The sequence below is a fragment of the Mesoplodon bidens genome, assembly GCF_964165515.1.
Source record: "Mesoplodon bidens genome assembly, chromosome: 19".
Taxonomy (NCBI): Eukaryota; Metazoa; Chordata; class Mammalia; order Artiodactyla; family Ziphiidae; genus Mesoplodon; species Mesoplodon bidens.
Window position 1 is genome coordinate 24396641 of NC_138179.1, and position 22837 is coordinate 24419477.

The 22837-nt window shown below is 42.5% G+C and overlaps 1 protein-coding gene across 1 annotated transcript in view; it reads left to right on the plus strand.

Annotated features, from left to right (window-relative positions):
* ADPRM (ADP-ribose/CDP-alcohol diphosphatase, manganese dependent) overlaps positions 1-15448 on the plus strand; it is a 323254-nt gene extending 307806 nt beyond the window's left edge. Inside the window, exons 8-9 of the transcript XR_014013981.1 lie at positions 7800-7916; positions 14902-15448. The gene's annotated coding sequence lies outside the window, so the exon portion shown is untranslated. The remainder of the gene's footprint in view (positions 1-7799; positions 7917-14901) is intronic.
* The last annotated feature ends 7389 nt before the right edge of the window (positions 15449-22837 follow it).

The window sequence follows — 22837 nt, forward strand, 5'->3', positions numbered from 1 at the left end:
CCAAGGCTACTCCCTAAAAAGCCTGCATACAACTCTCTGTCCCGGAGTCTCCATCCAGGAAACCCGATCTAAGACAAGAGCTAAATCTTCAGCAGAGGGAAGTTACTCTGCTTTAGGAAGGGCAATCGTGAGCCTCTGGGGAGAAATCGGGAGGAAGAAGCTACGCAGAAGAAAGAAGATGAATGAGAGGCAGAATGTGGGCACAATGGGATGCTACTGCTTTCTGTGACTCCCCGAAACTTTAGTTAAGTCTGTAAGAGTCATGGCATGTTAGGGCTGATGACATTTCTTGTGGAAACTGGTTAGGGTCTGATTTCTATACCCGTTAACACAAGCAAGACAGACACCTCGGTCAGTTGCTCAGGCAGGGCGTTCCCAGTTGGGATCTGAGTTCCATTTGGGGACACTTTTCTGAATAGCTCAGGTTAGGGTGCAACCTCCCAGTTCATCTCAGACTAAATCTTCACCCTAGAAGAGACCAGAACTGCATCATCGCCATGGATGTTAAACTTTTCGACACGTGGTAGAGGAAAATAAAGATGTGGCTTGAGAGGGGACTGAGGAGTCCATCTCAGATTCAAAAGGGAAATTATGAAGACCACTCTGCGGCCAGTCCTTTTAACCAAGAAACGATGCAAATCCGCCGAGGAATCGCCAAGTATGCATGTGTGTATTTTTAAGGGATTAGGACCAACCTTTATAGGTGGATGCCCAGAAGAAAGCACGTGGATCCCAACATGAGTTGGAGTGCTAACCCGTAGTTTCCACGCTGCCCAAGTTCAACAGGACGGGAAGCAGCACGGACTATGCGGGTGACAAGCATGATTCACTGCAGCTGTACTCGTCAGAGTCTCTGCAGGAAACCGAATTCACTGCAGATGGTTCAGATAAAGAGAAATACATGAAGAGACCACTCCCAGAGAGCTAGCCTGGGTTTGGGAGACAAAAAGGGATGAGGAGTTACCCAGACACCAGCAGCAGAGAGAAGCCATGGCCATCCCGGGGGCTGAAGCCAACATGGGGAGGAAGTTTGTTCGCAGAGCCCATAGGAGTTGGAACAGTAGAGGAGGGACCACCTGGGGGGCTGCAGTCATGGAGGGAAGCCGAAGTTGAAGTGCCCGAGATGGGAGGATGAAGGAAAGACGTATCCTGACCTCCCTTTCCTGCAGTTTCCAACCTCTTGCCCAAATTTCCTATCAGTTGAACCCAATCAGAAACCATATGGAAAGAGAGCCTTGGGCGATATGGGACACAGAGCAGAGCAGAGAAAGGTGGAGAAGAATCTGTTGGAGGTTGGTGGAGAAGAGTCGGCAGATGGAGAATAATCGCATAGGGCTGCTGTCTGGTATGAAGTTCTGCTCTTAAAAACAAAACAACGCAGTAGCCTCCAGCATGTGGGTTTGGGACAGATTATTCCAGCAGACACATGCTAGGAAAGATTGGTTGGCAGGAAATCGCAGCTCAGACGGAGATCCATGCAAGGTCCCGGGTCTGGCCCTGGAGAAGAATGGGCTTGTGTGATGCTTCTGGAGGAGGTGCCATGCTGGGCTTGCAGCCAGGCTTCTGATAGCACAGCGACCTGTCTGCATCTCACGTTTTGTCATCTCAGAGTTGGTCCACTGCTTTGCTTGGCCGGATGCTAAAGGATTCTCCTGGCATCCATCTATCCCTGGCTTACTGCCCTCATTGCTACGGTTGAGGACAAGGTTTACTGAGTAGGTTTGGAAAACACTTTCTGTCTCCTGCTGGAAAGCTCTTTTAATAGGTCATGGTCCTGAGGGGGCCACACAGGCCTGTCCATATCGTCAGAACCTAAGGAGAACCTATTCTCTGCTCATCTTATCTGCAGAGAGTAGACCTTAGTGCCCTGAGAAAGTTCTTAGAGTTTGCAGAGGCAACTAAACATCTAAAGCTATAATTCTCGTAAGCCAGAAAGAGAAAATACATATCGTATATTAACGCATATATGTGGAATCTAGAAGAATGGTACAGATGATCTTATTTGCAAAGCAGAAATAGAGACACAGACGTAGAGAACAAACATATGGACACCAAGAGGGGAAGGGGTGGTGGTGGGAGGAATGGTGAGATTGGGATTGACACCTATACACTACTGTGTATAAAGTAGATAACTAATGAGAACCTACAGTATAGCACAGGGAACTCTACTCAGTGGTCTGTGGTGACCTAACTGGGAAGGAAATCCAAAAAGGGGGGGATATATGTGTACCTATAGCCGATTCACGTTGCTGTACAGTAGAAACTAACACAACACTGTAAAGCAACCATACTCCGATAAAAATTGTTTAAAAAATCTTGAAACAAAGATGTAATTTCACTAGCTAACCAGTCAAAAAATAAATAAATAAAGCTGTAATTTCTCCATCTTCTGCATATCTCTCCAAGGGAGGACAATGTGCTACTCTTCGGAGGTTGGAATCCTGTCAAATGTCTTTCTGCACCTTTGAATTCCAGGATATGAAGTCATTTCTACCACTTTAATATATGTCTTTCTGTCCTCATTGCTACCTTTTTTTTTTTTTTTTTTTTTTTTTTTGCGGTATGCGGGCCTCTCACTGTTGTGGCCTCTCCCGTTGCGGAGCACAGGCTCCGGATGCGCAGGCCCAGCGGCCATGGCTCACGGGCCCAGCCACTCCGCGGCATATGGGATCCTCCCAGACCGGGGCACGAACCCGTATCCCCTGCATCGGCAGGCGGACTCTCAACCACTGCGCCACCAGGGAGGCCCCTCATTGCTACCTTTATGTCTCCCCTGAAACACCATGGCCTTGTCACTGGTTTTGATGTCTCTGGTGTGGCCCTCTATCTCCATGCTGCAACTGGAGGCATCTTCCCAAAATGCAAGTTTCATTAAAGCATATCCTTGCTTAAAATCCTTCAACAGTTCGCCATTGAAGATTCTAGTAGATGCTTTACCGCCTGGCCACCGCCCACCCTCATTCTCATCTTTCCCCAACATCAGCTCTCCACCCAACACGCACATGCACACACACACACACTACCATCCGCCACACACCATTCATTACTATGTTTCAATTCTACTGGACATCCCTCATTCTTCTCTAAGACGTCAATATATGGTCTCTTGAATTTTCTGACTCAGGGTATCAAGATGTAGAGACCCATTTCACTCCCCTGGGTTTCTTTTATAAACATCTTGGAAGAAAACTGCCTGAAATGTTTGCTACAAATGAAGTGTGTGATCTTCTCATTAGTTTCTTTCTTTCTTTTAATCATCCTAAAAGGAGTCTCATAAGTCATGCTTAGGATTTACTGGGGATGCATAATAATGAAGCCAGTCTCCTGATTTAGCAACACTCCTGGGATTTCTCCATCTCCCACTGCAGGGCACAGATGCTGTGCCTGAGAACAGATCAAGCTGGAGGCTTAGAAACCAGGGCTGTCCTGTTGATGACTTCAAGTGGGAAGAATAAGCAAAGCAATGTACTCAGGGAGATTTTTCAAGTATTAACAGAGAAAGGAGTTTAGAATGTCAGGACACTGGGCTTAGACTGACATTTTGTATGATTATTATTGAATATGTAACCAGAAAGTAAAAGCTCTGCATTAAAAAACAAAAAGAGGGAAATCTTTTATTAATACTGGTTCCTAGAGAAATTTACTTGGGAGCCTCAATTTTTTTCTTTCTTTATTTTTAAAATTTATTTATTTATTTATTTGGCTGTGCCACACGGCTTGCGGGATCTTAGTTCCCCAACCAGGGATTGAACCCGGGCTACGGCAGTGAAAGCGCCGATTCCTAACCACTGGACCACCAGGGAATTCCCTTTAGTTTTTAAAGAGATAATATAAAATCTTCAGGGACTAAGCACTATTCTAGGTGCTGGGGAATAGAGAAATAAACAGAAAAGACAATGTCTGTGCTGTCATGGGATAAGACTGGGAGAAAACAGACACATAATTATACAGTGTTGGGTCAGTTAATGTAAGAGCTGGGATGGAAGATAAAGCAGAAGTAAAATGATAGTGTAGGATGGGACAGGGTGACTATTTATAAGGGCTAATCAGGAAAAGCCTCTTTGGGGAAATGAAGTGTGTTCAGAGACCAGATTGAAGTGATGGAGGGGGCTCTGCAAACATCAAGGGAAACAGCATGCCAGGAAAGGGAACAGCAGGGGCCAAGGCCTTGATATGTTCAAGGACGGACAAGGAGGCCAGTGTGGCCACACGCCATGAGCAGGAATGGTGAGAAACAAGACCAAACAAGCAGCCAGAGCTGAGATCCTGTAGGCCTTGAGGGCCATGGTAAGGATTTTGGATGCTATTGGGTCAAGGGAAGCCATTGGAGGATTGAGAGCAGGAGGAACGTGGTTGGTCAGTGTTTTCAGAGGATTGCACTGGCTTCTGTGTGGGGAGTTCTCCCCGTAGAGGGGAAGAGAGGAGAGGAGTAGCAGGGACACCAATAGGAGGATGTTACAGGTCTGTGTGGCATGTTAACATGGCATGCACTGAGATGCCAGTGGTGCAGAATGTGAGATGTGGTTGGATTCAGGATGTATTTGAAGTAGGTTAGAAGGATTTTCTGTTGAATGGGATGAGGGTCTGAGTGAAAGATAATCCAAAATCTGTGTCCTGAGCAAATGGGTAAATGATGTTGCCCTTTACTGCGGGGGTACCCAACAGAATTGGGGCAAAAATTAAGAATATGCTTTGGATATTTCAACTCTCAGCAGCTTATTAGGCATGAAAGTAGAAGTGTTGTTTGGGTAGCTGTATATTCAAATTTAGAATTTGGGGTGAAGATTGGGACTGGAGAGTTTGTCAAGTAAATTCAGGATGTGTTCATAATTAAAATTATGAGTTTTAATTTATTTTATTGAAGTATAGTTGCTGTACAATATTACATAAGTTCCAGGTGTACAATATAATGATTCACAACGTTTAAAGGTTATACTCCATTTATAGTTATTATAAAACATTGGCTATATTCCCCATGTGGTGCAATATATCCTCGTAGCTTATTTTATACCTAATAGTTTGTACCTCTTACTTCCCTACCCCTATGTTGCCCCTCCCCCTTCCCTCTCCCCACTGGTAGCCACTAGTTTGTTCTCTAAACATGTGAGTCTGCTTCTTTTATATTATATTCACTAGTTTGTTGTATTTCTTAGATTCCACATATAAGTGATACAGTATTTATGGGTTTTGATTTTTAAAATTCTTTAGGGTGTAAGGATGGAGCATAGAGGAAGTCTAAAGTGCTAGGTCAGGGGGAAGAGGGGAATACATCCAAAGAGACTGAGAAGGATGGCCAGCAGGTAGTAAGAAATGTAGCCATTTGGACTCTCAAAGCCATGTGAAAAAGTGTTCTAAAAAGGAGGGAGTCAAAAATAATGTTTTTTAAATCAGGTCCATCAGGATGACTACTATTGAAAAAAGAATGGAAAATAACAAGGGTTGGTGAGGATGTGTTGGAACACTGCTGATGGGAATGTAAAATGATGTAGCTGTGATGGAAAACAATATAATGGTGCCTCAAAAACATAAAAATAGAATTACCAGGTGATCTAACAATTTCATTTCTGGGTATATACTCAAAAGAATTGAAAGCAGGGACTCAGATATTTGTACACCTATGTTCATAGCAGCATTATTCACAATAACCTCAAATTGGAAGCCACCCAACAGATGAATAGATAAAGTATGTGCTATACATACAATGAAATATTATTCAGCCATAAAAAGGAAGGAAATTCTGACACATGCTACAACATGGATGAACCTTGAAGATATTATGCCAAGTGAAACAAGTCAATCGCAAATGGGCAGGCAGGAACCTTTTCAGGTGATGGAAATGTTCTACATCTGAATTAGGTTATGGTTGCACAGCTTTATAAATGTATTAAAAATTGGCGACTTACAAGGGGCATATTTTATGGAGTGCAAATTATACCTCAATAAAGCTGCTAAAATTGTTTTAAAGATTTTTTTTAGAAAGAGAGAGTACTGTGTACTAACTGCTGCTGAGAGACATGATGAGGAGACGGAGAAGAGGACAAGCAGGGCGTTAGTGCCTTGACAAGAAAGGTCCATCCATTAACTTTAACAAATTAGCCTCTCCTCTTCCTATTTATACAAATAACACATGTTCATATCAGACAACTTAGAAAGTACAAAGAGAAAGAAAAAGAACATCACCCATAATCCAAAGACAACCACCATTAACATTTTGGCCAGTGCAACTTTTGAAAACTTTTGTCATGTTCTGGCTGACATTATTTCCAAACTTTTATGGAAAAAGGGAATTTCCTGGAGGCGGCGCCAGGAATGTGCATTTTTAACAAGCCTCTCCAGGCAATTCCAATGCATATCAAGGTTTAAGGACAAGCAGCCTAAAAGAAGAACATGGCTACTCCAATGGAAATGCTCCCTTTACATAAAAAGGAAAGAAGAACTATCACAGATTGGTCACCAATTTAGAACATGTACCACATCCCGCAGGATGGAGAAAATAGGGAGGCAGAGGCTGATGAGATGCTCACGAACCCACTTCTTCCTTCTGTCAATAAGTTAAATGATAGTTCCCGGCCTTCCTGACAGTGGTCAGAGGACCCGCTACTGAGTTCTGGCCAGTGAAGTGTGGGCAGAAGGAATACTGGCCACGTCCAGGCTTGGCTCTGAATCTCCTGTGGGATCCTTCACTTTTATCCTCTTTGCTCTTCAGCCATCAGAGCACAGAACATCCAGATGGGTTCTTAGGGTTAAGAGATGATGGTATAATCACATGGGGGAGGATTTTGAGTAACTGGGCAGAGAGAAAACCCTGTTCGCAGAGAGCTCTAGCTTAGGAAAAGCAAGGGAAAGATGCTTCCAAAATGGGGAAACCACTGGAGATGTGCCTGGCCACACCCCTCTCTATCCTGCCAGTAGAGGCATCTGCCCCCTCCGGAAATGTACTGGCTCAAGAGACTTGCATAGTAAATCAAACTGGGAAAATTGTTATCAGGCAGACATGTCAGAGAAGGCAAGGACAACCATACAATACATTCAAAGGGATAAAGGAGGAAAACATTAAGAGAGACTATAACACCTCAAACAAAGTGAAGTTTGGGGGAAATGCTCCTGGGAGAATTGTAGGAGGACTGTCTCTAGTACAGAAAGAGCTGATGTTCACCTACTATGCACAGGTCTGGCTCGTTAATTACACCTAGTTTCTAGACTGATGGATATTCTATCATTCATGGTGCCAATGACACAAGGAAAGTTGATAAATATTTTGCACATCCCTTCTGGACGGGGGGAGAGGGCATGCAGAAAGAAGGCAGGCTCTCTGGAAGACCTTTTCAAAGCTGGGAGCATTCCGAAGGCAGTGGAATAGCTGGAGGAGCCCCACGAGAGTCCTCAGACAGCATTAGAGGGCTTTATGATGGCTTGACAATAGAAAGCTACCTTTGCTCAGTAACGTGGGATTCCCAACCTTCTCAGCCCATGCGCTAGCCCCCTCCAAACTCATGGTGGAAGAATCCAATGTGCAGTTCCATGCTATCAAATGCATGCCAGGCAATCACCTAAGAGGGGCAAAATATGAAGGACCTCTTGGCTTTCAAAATAGCACAGCCATTTAAGTCACCAGAGGAAGTCAAATGGCTTAATTCTGATTATTCTTTGGAATGCCTAGAAAGTACCCTGTAGTGGCGTGCAAAAGACCAGGGAACGAGGACTCTTTGGGGAAAGCCCCAGTAGTCAAACTGCCTGCCAAGAATTGGCAGCAATAACTAAAAGACCAAAGTCATTAGTCTCTTTCTCTTTATTTCCAGATCATTTGCCAGTTTTCCCAACACCATTTGTTGAATAATCTACCCCTTATTTACTGATCTGAAATGCCAACTTCATCATGAAACACATTCTCATATGGTCGTGGATCCATCACTGAGGTTTGTATTTTGTTTCTTGTTATTCTCTGTGAAGTACAGAGTTTGAAACATATCATTTATTTATTTATTTGTTTGTTTGTTTATTTATTTATTGTATAGCACAGGGAACTATATTCAATACCTTCCATTAACCTATAATGGAAAAGAATCTGAAAAATTATAGATATATATGTATATGTATAACTGAATCACCCTGCCATACACCAGAAACTAACACAACATTGCAAATCAACCACACCTCAACAAAAAATAATTCATCAAGCTTAAGATTTTAAAATTGCACTGTGTGTAATTTATACCCCAACTTTTTAAAACACAGACTAATATATGTATACATACCATATGCACATTATATAAACACACATATAATATATATGTATGCATTTTATATATATAATATATATGTCTGTAGGTATATATTTTATAAATATATGCATTATATATTACATACATGTTACCATTTCCAAATCTAATCAAGAAATTATTCTTTTGGCTACTTTTTTTAAAAGATATTTTTGATGTGGACCATTTTTAAAGTCTTTATTGAATTTGTTACAGTATTGCTTCTATTTTATGTTTTGGTTTTTTTTTTTTTTTTGGCTGTGAGGCATGTGGGATCCTAGTTCCCCAACCAGGGATTGAACCCACACCCCCTGCATTGGAAGGTGAAGTCTTAAACACTGGACTGCCAGGGAAGTCCCTTGGCTACTTTTCTTTTACTCCTGGGAGTTTTGATTTTTTATTTTTTACCATCTTTATTGGAGTATAATTGCTTCACAGTGGTGTGTTAGCCTCTGCCCTGCAACAAAGTGAATCAGCTATACACATACATACATCCCCATATCTCCTCCCTCTTGCGTCTCCCTCCCACCCTCCCTATCCCACCCCTCTACGTGGTCACACAGCACCGAGCTGATCTCCCTGTGCTATGCGGCTGCTTCCCACTAGCTATCTATTTTACATTTGGTAGTAATATAAGTCCATGCCACTCTCTCACTTCGCCCCAGCTTACCCTTCCCCCTCCCCATGTCCTCAAGTCCATTCCCTACCTCTGCGTCTTTATTCCTGTCCTGCCCCTAGGTTCTTCAGAACCTTTTTTTTTTTTTTTTAGATTCCATATATATGTGTTAGCATACGGTATTTGTTTTTCTCTTTCTGACTTACTTCACTCTGTATGACAGACTCTAGGTCTATCCACCTCACTACAAATAACTCAATTTCGTTTCTTTTTATGGCTGAGTAATATTCCATTGTATATATGTGCCACATCTTCTTTATCCATTCATCTGTCGATGGACACTTAGGTTGCTTCCACGTCCTGGCTATTGTAAATAGTGTTGCAATGAACATTGTGGTACATGTCTCTTGTTGAATTATGGTTCTCTCAGGGTATATGCCCAGTAGTGGGATTGTTGGGTCATATGGTAGTTCTATTTTTAGTTTTTTAAGGAAGCTCCATACTGTTCTCCATAGTGGCTGTATCAATTTACATTCCCACCAACAGTGTAGGAGGGTTCCCTTTTCTCCACACCCTCTCTAGCATTTATTGTTTGTAGATTTTTTGATGATGGCCATTCTGACTGGTGTGAGGTGAAACTTCATTGTAGTTTTGATTTGCATTTCTCTAATTATTAGTGATGTTGAGCATTCTTTCATGTGTTTGTTGGCAATCTGTATATCTTCTTTGGAGAAATCTCTGTTTAGGTCTTCAGCCCATTTTTGGATTGGGTTGTTTGTTTTTCTGATATTGAGTTGCATGAGCTGCTTGTAAATTTTGGAGGTTAATCCTTTGTCAGTTGCTTCACTTGCAAATATTTTCTCCCATTCTGAGGGTTGTCTTTTTGTCTTGTTTATGGTTTCCTTTGCTATGCAAAAGCTTTTAAGTTTCATTAGGTGCCACTTGTTTATTTTTGTTTTTAGTTCCATTTCTCTAGGAGGTGGGTAAAAAAGGACTTGCTGGGATTTATGTCATAGAGTGTTCTGCCTATGTTTTCCTCTAAGAGTGTTATAGTGTCTAGCTTTACCTTTAGGTCTTTCATCCATTTTGAGTTTATTTTTGTGTATGGTGTTAGGGAGTGTTCTAATTTCATTCTTTTACATGTAACTGTCCAGTTTTCCCAGCACCAGTTATTGAAGAGGCTGTCTTTTCTCCATTGTATATTCTTGCCTCCTTTATCAAAGATAAGGTGACCATATGTGCGTGGGTTTATCTCTGGGCTTTCTACCCTGTTCCATTGATCTATATTTCTGTTTTTGTGCCAGTACCATACTGTCTTGATTACTTTAGCTTTGTAGTATAGTCTGAAGTGTGGGAGCCTGATTCCTCCAGCTCCATTTTTCTTTCTCAAGATTGCTTTGGCTATTCAGGATCTTTTGTGAAACATATCTTTTAAATCAACTGAATTAATTATATTATTCAGATCTTCAACCTCCATATTTTTGCCTATTGATCTGTCGAAGATTTAAAGAAGTATAATAACTTCCTCACCACCATTCTAATTCTGTCAATTTCTCCATGAATAGCCAATATTTTGTTTTTATGTATTTTGATGCAGCATTATTGCCCAGATAAAAGTTTGTTATCAGTGACACATTCTCTGTGAGTTGTAACTTTTGTCAAAACAAAATAAGGCTTCCAGTTTTAAAATCATAGAGAAAAGGTGGCTTGATTTTCATTTCTTTTCGAAATCATTACAAACAACAAGGAGAAACTGAAACCCAAATTCCATCTTTGATGAAAGCAGAAGACTTGTACAACCCCAAACAATATTGTTACATGAAAAGGGAGCATGAATGGATGACTTGTAAATGGCTTAGCAATGAGAGAAAGGTTTATCCCACTTATGGCAGAGGGGAAACTGGTGAGAAGCAGGAAGTATTGCCTGGCTGAGAGCTGGAAAACCTTCGGAATTAGAGATGGCAAATACCAAAGAAACCAGGGGTGAGGTAGTGTTGACAACCAGAGGGTTATTTGAAAGTCTTTACAAGAAGCAATTAGATCCAATGTCCCCTACCCTGCCTACCACTATCCTATATAGTCAGCAATTATCCCCAATATAAAGCAAGAGAAAAATACTTTTTCAAAAATTGCACCTGAGAGCCTTTAAACTCAGATACATTGACCATAGAGTAGGCCAGGTGAGATGGAGGTCTGAACATAGGGGAATAAGGTTTCAAAGCCTGTTCATAGAATGATGAGAACATTTCCTATCAGCCACAGAATGCTGGGAGGGAGGCTGGAGAAACCAAATCCTTCTACACACAGCCAAAGAAAAGACCTACCCACATTGACATTCGATTCCCAAAGGAGAAGCTAGGTGGCCACCTGTTTACCATACAGTGAAATCAATAACTTCCATGGATGTAGTTTTCAATTAGTTATTCAGCGCTTCACTCTTAAATATGAACAGCAGAGAATCATGAGACCTCCAAAGAAGGCTCCTGATACAAAAGAAAGGAATCAAAACAAAATTAGCAGAAGTGAAAATAATGCAGAGAGTTTTAAAGTTTAATTTCTTTAAACTTTAAAGAAACTGTAAGTAGTATCCTCAGAAATAGTAAAATATTGTGCATCTATGAAACAAACCTGTTTATAAAGGGGACAGGGAGCAGTGATCAGCGAAGAGGAAGCAGCCTTTGGAAATTAAAAATGTGAAAACCATGATGAAAAGTTCAGTAGAGTTTGGAAAACAAAGTAGAAAATTCTTCAAGAAATTAGATTAAAATTATAAAGAAATAGACAAAAGGAAAGAATCCAATTCCTAATTTTGTCACAGTTTCTGAAAGCAAAAATCAAGAAAGTGTAGGGGAAGATATTATTAAAGGAACAATAAAACTAACCATCCCAGAACTGAAGAATAAACAGTTCCAGATTACTTCCTACCAGATGCTCAGCACAGTGGGTGATAAAATACATCAATACACACAATAGTGAAATTTCAGAATACTGAGATAAAGAGAAGAACCTAGGGCTTCCCTGGTGGCGCAGTGGTTGAGAGTCCGCCTGCCAATGCAGGGGACATGGGTTCATGCCCCTGTCCGGGAAGATCCCACGTGCCGTGGAGCGGCTGGACCCGTGAGCCATGGCTGCTGAGCCTGCACGTCCAGAGCCTGTGCTCCACAACGGGAGAGGCCACAACAGTGAGAGGCCCGTGTACCGCAAAAAAAAAAAAAAGAGAAGAACCTAAAAACATGAAAGGTGGGGTGGGAAACAGGGCACAAGCAAAAATCAGTAATTGGAATGGCACTGGACTTTAAAAGAGCAATGCAGCAAAGACTTTAAAAATTGGAGAGAAACGAATTCCAACCTAGAATTCTAGACTGGCAAGATTTGCAATTAAGTGTTAGGGTAGGAATGCAAAAGTCTAAAAAAATATATATATAAACTAGCATATGTCTTTTTCTCTTTTTTTCCTTCCAGAAAGCAACTAAAGGGTATACTCCAACAAAATTAGATAGTAATTCAAGAAAATGAAAGACCGAAGACTCAGAAAAGTGGGGAAAGGGGATGGAGGGATGTCCCAGCTGATAGTGTGGCTTCAAACCTAGAGATGGAGCAGAAGAATGGAGGGCTCAAGTAGTGATGTCTCCTGAAAAAGGTTCGAAATGACAGATTATCTGACGGATTTAAGCACATGAAGATAATGTTGAAAGATATCTTACAGAGCTTTTGGTATTTATGGGAAAAGTTAGCCACAGGTTCAAGGGGAAAAAAAAACCTTAAGCAAATGAAAAATAATGAGGCAAGCTCTGACTCCAGGCAAAACAAAAAGATGTACAAGAAAGAAAATACTTACAACAATTACTGGTTAAGCAGTTAGCACTATTTACATAGAGATAATAATAAAAACACCTGTGACACACACTGTTGGTTACCTTGCCAGTGTCTACACTCCTTTCTTCCTTGATTCCAAACTTCAATTTTGTTCAGGCAGCAATGTGCCTATCTAAAAATTCTTGCAATGTTAGATTACCTTGCAGTTGGAGGTGTGTGACACAGAGCCTGCTAATGAGACATGAGCTAAGTGTTCCTAGGGAACTTTTTCTTTTTTTTTCTCCTCTGGCTTCCTTTCTTCCTTCCTTTTTTTTCCTTCCCTGAAACATGGGTGCAATATTGGAGGTGTAGCAGCTGTCTTGTGACCATGAGGACAAAAACTATGAGCCTAAAATGGGAGAACAGAAAAATAAAAAAAGCCTGGGTCCCTAAGGACATCTTAAAACCACCACATCAGCTTTTGACTGCCTGAAAGCCATTGCTAGGTGTGTTTTCTGTTACTTGCAGCCAAGCACATTCCTAACTGATACAATAGTGGATATGGACAAACCTCCAAATTGTGATATAACTACAACAGAAGAATGAGAGCAGGGTAAAATGGATATAAAAAAATCCTTTGCTGGCAATATAAGAAGCTAATATCATTGATCAACTGAGGTCTGTTTATGTCCATTAATTTTAACATGTTTCTTACATGTAAGAAACAGCCAAAAGAACTGAAAAATGTTGCCTTTAGAATGTTGGATGAGGATGAGGGATAAGGACCTGACATATTTGTTATGTCCTTTTAGAAGTAAAAAAAACTTTAGGTTGTGCCCATGTTTAACTTTTTTTGATTAAAACATTAAATTAATTAAAAAATAAAACAAAAAACTTTGTCTCATATAATATCTTTTACCTTCGATTTTTTTACTTTGTCTTCTATTAATATGGTAACTTCAATTTTCCATATTTTTCCTTTTTAATATTTCAGCTATGTCTTTTCCCATGCTTTTATCTTAGTCTGTTTGGATCATTTTATTTTAGGTGTGTAAATTGTAGACAGTACATACTCAGGTTTGGGGTTTTGACCCCATTGGTTTTGTCTTTTAATAGAAAAGCTTGATCCATTTGCTTTTATTGATACAACTCCTGTGTTTGATCTTTGTTCTGTCATCTTTTTCTATGCTTTCCACCTTTTTATGTTTTCTTTGCTTTCTGGCTTGACAAGTGGATTTAGCGTTTTGAAAGACGTATTTCGTTTTAAGCTCTACTGATTCTTATCTTTAAGGTTTTTCAAAAATGCGTTTCAAAAGGCATTTCTTAAGCTGTATTTCCTTAACAGTCTGAACCAGGACTGAAATGTTAATTCCTCCAATTATTATGTTTAAAACAGTACATAAAACTTTCCTGCCTACTTTCTTTTCTGCTTTGCTTTTCTTCTTTGTCTTTTCTTCTCCCTCATGATCCACATTCACCTTCTTTTCACAACATATTTTTGAGAGTTTTACATTCTGTCAACTATTTCATACTTTTATTCATGTAACAAACCGTGTTCCATATATTGTACTAGATAATAAGCTTAGAGAACGGGACACAATTCTTGATCCCAGGCACTTGAAGGTGACTAGGAAAGCGATGGTAGTGCAAGGAAGTGGCATAGCAGAGGTCTGCCTGTGTTATGGGGGAGAAACTAGGAGAGGCATGAAACCTGGACTGGCTTCTCAGGGAAGACTTCCTGGTGGAGGGGGCACTTGAGCTGAATCTTAGAGCATGTTGATAACCTAGTCCAAGAGTGGGGAGAAATCTTTCTAGCAGAGGGAACAGCATATTTAAGGACAAGGAAGTAAGATGCCTTGGGTTGTGATAACTACAAACAGCTCAGTGTTGCACGAACATGGTGGCTGGTGAGAAAGGAAAAGGTCAGGGGGGTGCAGCGAGAGATCCACTCACTAGGTCATAGATGGCTTTGAATGTCCCTCTCAAGAAGAATGCTACTGAAGAATCCTAAGCAGGATGCAGATGGGACTGGGGGAGGGTAGCAACAATGATGGAAGGTGGCAGGCCTTTTATGAGGACATTTATAATGAAGGTGATGAAAACAAAGAGAAAGTGATGGAACAGGAGAAATAAGTATAGTCAGCAGACCTCAAGCCTGTGACTTTGAAGAGACAGCAAGGAAGTTACCTCTCCACATGCTACTCCAAACTCTCTGGTCCAATTTTTCTCCAGCTCCAGACAACGCTCCATTGGAAACGGGATATGACTTTCCAGTTGATACCATGAAGAAATATCAGCTCACTGGTCACAATCCAGTGACCAGTCCAGTCCACTGGTCACAGTCCAGTGGTTTGAATGAGCTGTCTTTTGAGGAGTAGGAGACAGGCAGAAGATGGGAGAAGACGGAAGTCACTTCAAGCCCAGTTTAATGAGTCCAAAGAGGTTACAGAGAAACCAGGTAAGCCCCTTTCCCCTGCCTTAAATTCTCACCCATCCCTCGGGAAGTCTTTCATTGTTTAAACAGAGATAATTTAATAAGGTATGGCAATGTTAAGAGTTACAAGCAAAAACATGGTTTCTTAGTTCACCTCTGGGTTTTGCAGGGTAGAGTGATGTGGCTGTGTAAGTGACGTGGTTATGAATAGATGAGAGAGGAAGTCTTTAATTTGATAATCCTAATACACGTGCATAACACCTTTTGTTATTGTCCTACGGCCCTTCGGTATTTTGTTCTATCTTTTTCATTCTTTTTCCTCTTTGAACTTCAGTTTTTGAAGTTTCTATTGATGCCTTCAAGCTCATTGATTCTTTCCTCAGCTGAGTCCAGTTTATTGATGAGTCCATCAAAGGCATTCTTCATTCTTGTCATGGTGTTTTGATCTCTAGCCTTTCCTTTTGATTCTTTCTTGGAGTTTCCATCTCACTGCTTCCACTCCCCATCTGCCAATCTGTTCTTGCATGTTGTCTACTTTTTCCATTAGAGCCCTTGGAATACTAATCCTAGTCATTTTAAATTCCCAGTCTGCTAATTCCAACATCTCTGCCACATTTGAGTTTGGTTCTGATGTTTTCCCTGTCTCTTCAACCTGTGTCGTTTTTTTGTTTTGTTCTGTTTTTTGTCTTTTAGTATGCTTTGTCATTTTTTGTTTCAAGTTTGACGTGATAAACTAGATAAAAGGCACCCAGTACTGGTTCCTGCAGAGTTTTCTTCTCCTGATCTTCAGCTCCAATAAGGTGTGATTCTTTGTCTACCTGTCTGTCTCTTCCATTTGGGGAGGGGGGTAACAGTTTGCCCTATGATGTCAGTTTTCTGATTGATCTAAGAAGAGTTGTTGATTTTCAGTTTGTTCATATTTTCTCCTGTTGTGTGGGTGGGAGAATTGAAGTCCAAGTTCCTTATATGTTGGCCTGGAAACCCAAAGAAGTCCTTAATTTGAAATTTTATTCATCAGGAGTTGGTAAAGAATACTAAGGAAGCAGGTTTTAGAATTTTAGAAGGAGAGGTTTTCGGCATGAGAGGAAAGAACGAGCCTTTTGCCTTCAAAGGAGGATGCTTAACTGTATCCGGTCTTTTTCTCAGAAACACAAAGAACTTTAGAGGACTCTCCCTCCCATTTTGCAGATAAGCACACAGAGGCTCAGAGAGGTAAAGTGATTTTCTCGAGGTCACACAGCCAGTGACAGATCTGGGGCTTGAGTCCAGGTCTCCTGATAATAATTGCAGTGTTCTTTCCGGGACCCGTAGGTCTCCCTGGTCTATGCTCCTGGGGGTCCTTTAACCTTCATCCACAGAGATGATGGTCACGACAACAAGGAATCTGGAGGAGGTGGGTGTGTAGCCTCGTAGGAGGGTAGGAGAGGAGGAGATACTCGGATGATTCAGATCCAGAAAGAAACATCCTGAGTGTAGGAAGAGGTGTTTTGAAAAGGAAAAGGGACTCAGTGGCTATGGGAATGTGAGAGTCACCTTCCTTCCCTCTTGCTCCGTGGAGCTCAGCACCCCTCCCAAACCTGACAATTGTCTGCACACTGGTGCCCTCTAGTGGCCTGAAGAAAGAGATCATTTCCCCCAAATTTGACTACGCTGGAAACTTGAAGCTTGAGCCCCTGGCAGGGAAAGAAAAATGTCCCTCCTCCGTCCCTCACTTTGGTTCAGAGATTTGTCTAAGCAGGTTTTTTACTCTTTTACCCTTTAACTTCTTTTTGTTAAACAATCCAAAGACATTTAAAAACATGTGTGAAGGAAAGCATTACCCCATCTGGAGAACCATATGCACCCAAGTGTGAGGATGGGGGATAGGAAGCCATAGGAATACACACAAACACAGCCAGGATGTGCAGACACAAATACACATTCCTGGCGTGGATGAAGGCTTTGTGGATCCTAAAAGTTATAAAATTTGGGAATCTCCCTTTGAAAATAAAAAGAATATAAAAGTACAAATACAAAATTAAGCACAGAGCTTTGGAAGAGTCCATTCATCAGCTTTATGGTGAATAATTCCCACACATACCCATCTGTCCGTGCGCACACAGAGAAGAAATGAAGGTATAAAGCAGAGCTATTTTGAATTTTCACTATTGTCGCCAAAATCCTATATATGCTAAGAATGGTCCACCTCAGTGAAGTCACCTTGGAAGGCAGTACAATTATTCTTACGATGTTACCATTGTTCAAAAGGTGTCTGGAATTGTTCCTTTTAATTCAGATACTGCCTTCAGATACTGTGGCATATTCCTTGGGGTGTCGTTAATGATGACTTTTATCATTTAAGTGCAGATTCTGTGTGTGTGTGTGTGTGTGTGTGTGCAATAGCCAAATCCACACAGCTAAGTACTAAGAGGGGTACTCTAGCTGGCCGATGCTGGTTTTGGTCAAGAGTAAAGGGTCTTTTTAAAAGCTATGAAACTCTCTGCCCTTTCATTGCTTCCATACTATCCTGTGAAGACATCTCCCTGAAAAGGAGCTGCAAAATGATTTTAGCGAGGAAACAATCATTGGACTAGGTGTCTGTATGGGGTGGCCATGAGGCTGCCTCCCAGGCTTCCACCTATAGGAAGGTCAATTGACAGGGGCCCAGCTGCAGAGCCGGGGAAGCCACCTGTGCACACGAAGGCCAGGGCTCCTGCCAGCTCAGACCCGCATGCAGCGGGGGCACGAAGGCAGACCCCTTCCTGGCGCAGACTCCTGGGATGGCCGACCTCAGCACAGAAACATCCCCAGACTTTGCAGATACTTTTGCAGATGACATGGCAGCCTAGGACATTTCCGTCAAACCTTCTCTTTTTCTGTCCTTCACTCAAGGTCAAACTTCTGTGTCACAGTCTGATGGCTCTTCCAGCTTGTCTGGTCTGCTCCCTATTTTTTTCTCCCGCAGGCATTTTTCCTAAAAACCCTTGCACAGTTAATCCTATCTTGGTTTCTGCTCCTTGGAGGACCAGACCAGCTTTCCGCAGCGATGACTTTGAAGAGCAGCACCATCTGAGTTTTCTCTTATGTCTAAGTAACTGTAATAAAGAATCTGGCCCCATTCTTTGTAAACGTTTTTAATTGAAATATAGTTGATTTACAATATTGTGTTAGTTGCAGGCGTACAGCAAAGTGATTCCGTTTTTGGTTTGTTTTTTTTTTTGGCCTCACAGTGCAGCTTGTGGGATCCTAGTTCCCTGACCAGGTATTAAAGCCAGGCCCCCAGCATTGGAAGCTCAGAGTCTTAACCACTGGACCACCAGGGAATTCCCCCAAAGTGCTTCATATATATGTGTGTACATATATATATATATATATATATAGATAGATAGATAGATAGATAGATATAATCTTTCAGATTATTTTCTATTACAGTTTATTACAATATATTGAATATAGTTCCCTGTGCTATATAGTAGGTCCTTGTTGTTTATCTATTTTATATATAGTAGTGTGTATGTGTTAATCCCAAACTCCTAATTTATCCCTCCCCCCTTTTCTCTTTGGTAACCATAAGATTATTTTCTAGGTCTGTGAGTCTGTTTCTGTTTTGTAGATAAGTTCATTTGTATCATATTTTAGATTCCACATATAAGTGATATCATATGTTATTTGTTTTTCTCTGACTTAGTTCGCTTAGAATGATAATCTCTAGGTCCATCCATGTTGCTGCGAATGGCATTATTTCATTCTTTTTTTATGGCTGAGTAGTACTTCATTGTATATATATATACCACATCGTCTTTATCCATTCATCTGTCGATGGACATTTAGGTCAATTCCATGTCTTGGCTATTGTAAATAGTGCTGCTATGAACATAGGGGTGCATGTATCTTTTCGAATTAGAGTTTTCTCTGGATATATGCCCAGGAGTGGGATTGCTGAATCATATGGCAACTCTGTTTTTAGTTTTTTGAAGAACCTCCATACTGTTCTCCATAGTGGCTGCCCCAATTCACATTCCCACCAACAGTGGAGGAGGGTTCCCTTTTCTCCACACCCTCTCCAGCATTTATTATTCATAGATTTTTGATGATGGCCATTCTGACTGGAGTGAGGTGATACCTCATTGTGGTTTTGATTTCATTTCTCTAATAATTAGTGATGTTGAGCATCTTTTCTCGTGCTTGTGGGCCCCGTTTTTTATGTTCAACGACTGACAATTTTTAAGCCCCACCCCTCCCTCTACCCCTTGTACCCCATCTCTGGGGATACTGATAAGAAAGCCTCCTTGGCGCCAGCAGGAGAGTGAAACCCAGCTAGCCCCTGCCCCTGCCTGAGAACTCTCACCCTGGCCCCATTCCTTAACTGCCCTAAAAACCCAGGCCTGGCGCCCTGTCCATCTCTGAAGTTCTTTGGGGTCTACTTAAGAGTACTGCTCTGCTCTCCCCAGAGACCTCAAATCCCTAAGTAATAAAACTTTTCATACCTTCTTGGTGAATGTGTGGCATCGTCCGTTCTGACATCCGAACCAAATTGTGGGAGGGGATACGCGTATCTTTGAAGGGCGGTCCTAACAGTAACACGGTGTTGTCAGTTGCCACCTATTGCAATTGGCTACTCAGGTCCACGGCTGAAGACAGCTGTTACGAGGTACCCCACCTTCTCACTTGCTAGGACCACCAGCTCTGTGGTCAGCCCCCCTCCTTCAGGGCATGTAGAAGGATGCCATTCAGTAAAGAGAGTACCACCCACCCACTCCTCACACACAGCGGCAACGTGAAAGGAGGCGAGAGGGAGAGGAGGTGGCATTTGGAAGGAGTGTCAGTTCGTGGAAAGGGGCTCTAGCCTGTTCTCCACAGCGCTAAGACGGAGAGCAACCGGGAGAACCAAGGGGGTTCAGGAAAGTGCCTGAGCCTTCTCTCCCTCCACTGGGTTGGGGACTGCAGATCATCTTGGTCGAAAGGGGACAAGAAGATGCCTCCTGTCGGAGGTGTAGAGGGCAGAAGGGTCTGCCAGTAGGGAGCCAGTGACCCTCCTCATTTCACGTGGCAAACCTGTGTGTTTCCTGACCGGGCGTGAAGGAGAAAGCTCCAGACAGCTTGAAACCTGGTATGGCGGCCCCATAGACAAGATGGGATGGCTAGACAGTCTGGAGTGGCTACTGGGAGGAGGATGAGGGACACATCACAACTAGGAGTTGAATCCAGGGAAATGTGCAGGGGTCAGGGCTTCCTAGGGCTCCCTGAAACACCAACAGGTATCCTCCGTGAAGTAACCAACATTCCTTTGGAAACTTGACACTCAGGCAGAACCAATGGCTTCTGGCTACTGAGTGTTAGAGAGGAAACAGCAGCCAACAGAAAGAAGCAACTTTCCCACTGGACAGCCAGGAAGGAGATGCTCCACCCCTCTCCCTCCCCAGGGCCCCAACATCAGCTTGGTAGGTACCACCCTCCCTGTTCTAAGCCGCTGTTGTTGAGTTTGGCCCCTGTAGTTGGGAGAAGAGCTGGGGGATGGTCGAAGAGGGCTTTGGAATGACCGTGAAATTAACAATTTCAAAAACAACAGGGAGCCGGAGAAAGGAAACCAGACTGACAGAATAACCCAAAGGGACCAAAAAGTTATGAAATTCAACTATGATGTCATGAAGGGAATCTACTATCAAGTAGGGGAGGAAAAGGAGTTAACCCAAGTAGCAGCAGAAACTGGAAAAACAAATGGATTTTTGTGATTCTATTCCAGTGAGTTAATATCCTTCTCTAAATCAGCAGCATGTAATTTTTTAAAATACAAAATCAATCTTTAAAGGAAATAATTAAGCATCGCCTATATTCTGGTGCCTGCTAGGTATACACCCACAGTTCATTGCTTTCACATTTCTAAACAATGTTCATTTAAGCAATAGGTTATGTGCATTATTTTCAACCTCTGTGCTTATGCTCACGCTGTTCTTTCCACCTTGAATATCAGACCTCATGCTCCAACTCTCATCTCTCAGTGTAAAATCTTATGTTACTAGAAAAACAAAACCATCCTTTTTCTCTCCATTCAGAGTCTGGGGAAGAGAATGCTCTTGGCTGGCTAGGAATTTAATCTCGCTTTGTAATTAAGAACTCATTACAAAGCCCCTGTTAGGTCTTAGTGTAGTCATGAGGACAGTCCTTAAGAAGCATAAAGCTGGAAAATGGGCCCACTTCTTATTTCCAGCACGCTCTAGGGGGTCCTAGTTTGAAAGGGTGGGCGCGCATACACTGTTCAAAAGTAAATGATACGAGGTGTTCATTACATGTAGAGAGGAGGCTTTGAAAGCATTAGGGACGTAAGAAAAATACTTCTCTTCCACCTTCTGGGTTTAGAGTGTAATATCTCTGATAATTAATATTTATCCTCGGGAAAGGCAGATGTGCCCATGGTGGAGGCCGAATTGGAAAGAAACCCCACAGCTTTCCAATGAGTTATCAGTAGAATGAGGAGGATTATCAGCGACTCACTACATACAGAGGCCGCTAGGGGATGAGGAGTGGTCCCTGGTGGTCCCATGGTTACGACTTCTTGCTCCCAGTGAAGGGGAGCCGGCTTCAATCCCTGGTCAGTGGACTAGATCCCACGTGCATGCCGCAGCTAAAGAGATCCTGCGTGGGGCTTCCCTGGTGGCACAGTGGTTGAGAGTCCGCCTGCCGATGCAGGGGACGCGGGTTCGTGCCCCGGTCCGGGAAGATCCCACATGCCGCGGAGTGGCTGGGCCCGTGAGCCATGGCCGCTGAGCCTGCGCATCCGGAGCCTGTGCTCCTCAACGGGAGAGGCCACAGCAGTGAGAGGCCCACGTACTGCAAAAAAACAAAACAAAACAAAAAGATCCTGCGTGCCGCAGCTAAGACCCGGTGCAGCCAAATAAATAAAATAAAATAAATATATTTTAAAAAATACTCATAGGAGGGAGAGTAGAAGAGGATTCACAACGAGGAACAGACCCCTCAACGGGACAGCATGGCTAGGAGCTGGGGGAGCGCAGGAGGGCGTTCCCTGTGTGGGTTTAACTTGGTGAGCGTTTTTCCCTTGTACTAGGGTGAAAGTCATAGTAAGGTTTTAAATATCTGTGTTCCTCTATTATGTAAATGTCCTTTGGGTACTGCAATCCTACGTAACAGTTGATATATATATACACACATACACATATATATGAAAGTAGTATATACATATATATGCTTATACATATGTAAAATAGTGGTGTTATGAAGAACAAAGAAACAGGCTAATGGAGAGAAGCAGGGCCTGCCCAGTCCCCCTTGTGTGTGTGGCCAGACCCAGGGAGAAGTGTCCTAGCTGGGAGATGCTTTCCAGCAGAATGTTCCAGGAACAGCGGCAGGGCTGGGATCCGTGGGCAGGAGAGGAGGCTGGGGAGGCCTGCAGCCGAAGCCCTCCCCCTCCCTCCATGTACCAGACGAAGGTGCCCTTTCAAAGTGGGAAAAGGCTGACATGCTGGTTACTCTAGTCACTCCCCAAGGCTGTCTTTCAAATGCCGCATCCTTTACTGTGGCCTCCCTGAGCTCATCCAAGCTAGAAAGAACCCCTCACACCCCCGAAAGCTGAGAGCCCTTGATTTGGTGGCTCTTACCAGTATCTGCTTTCAGTGAGAGTCCTTTACATAGTCAGTCCTTGCCCAGATACCTTTGTTTGCCTTCACGATCCCTGGTGCCCGCCCCCCTCCCTCACTGTTCTCCATCCGGCTTCCTGTTGGGCTGAGCTGTAAGCCC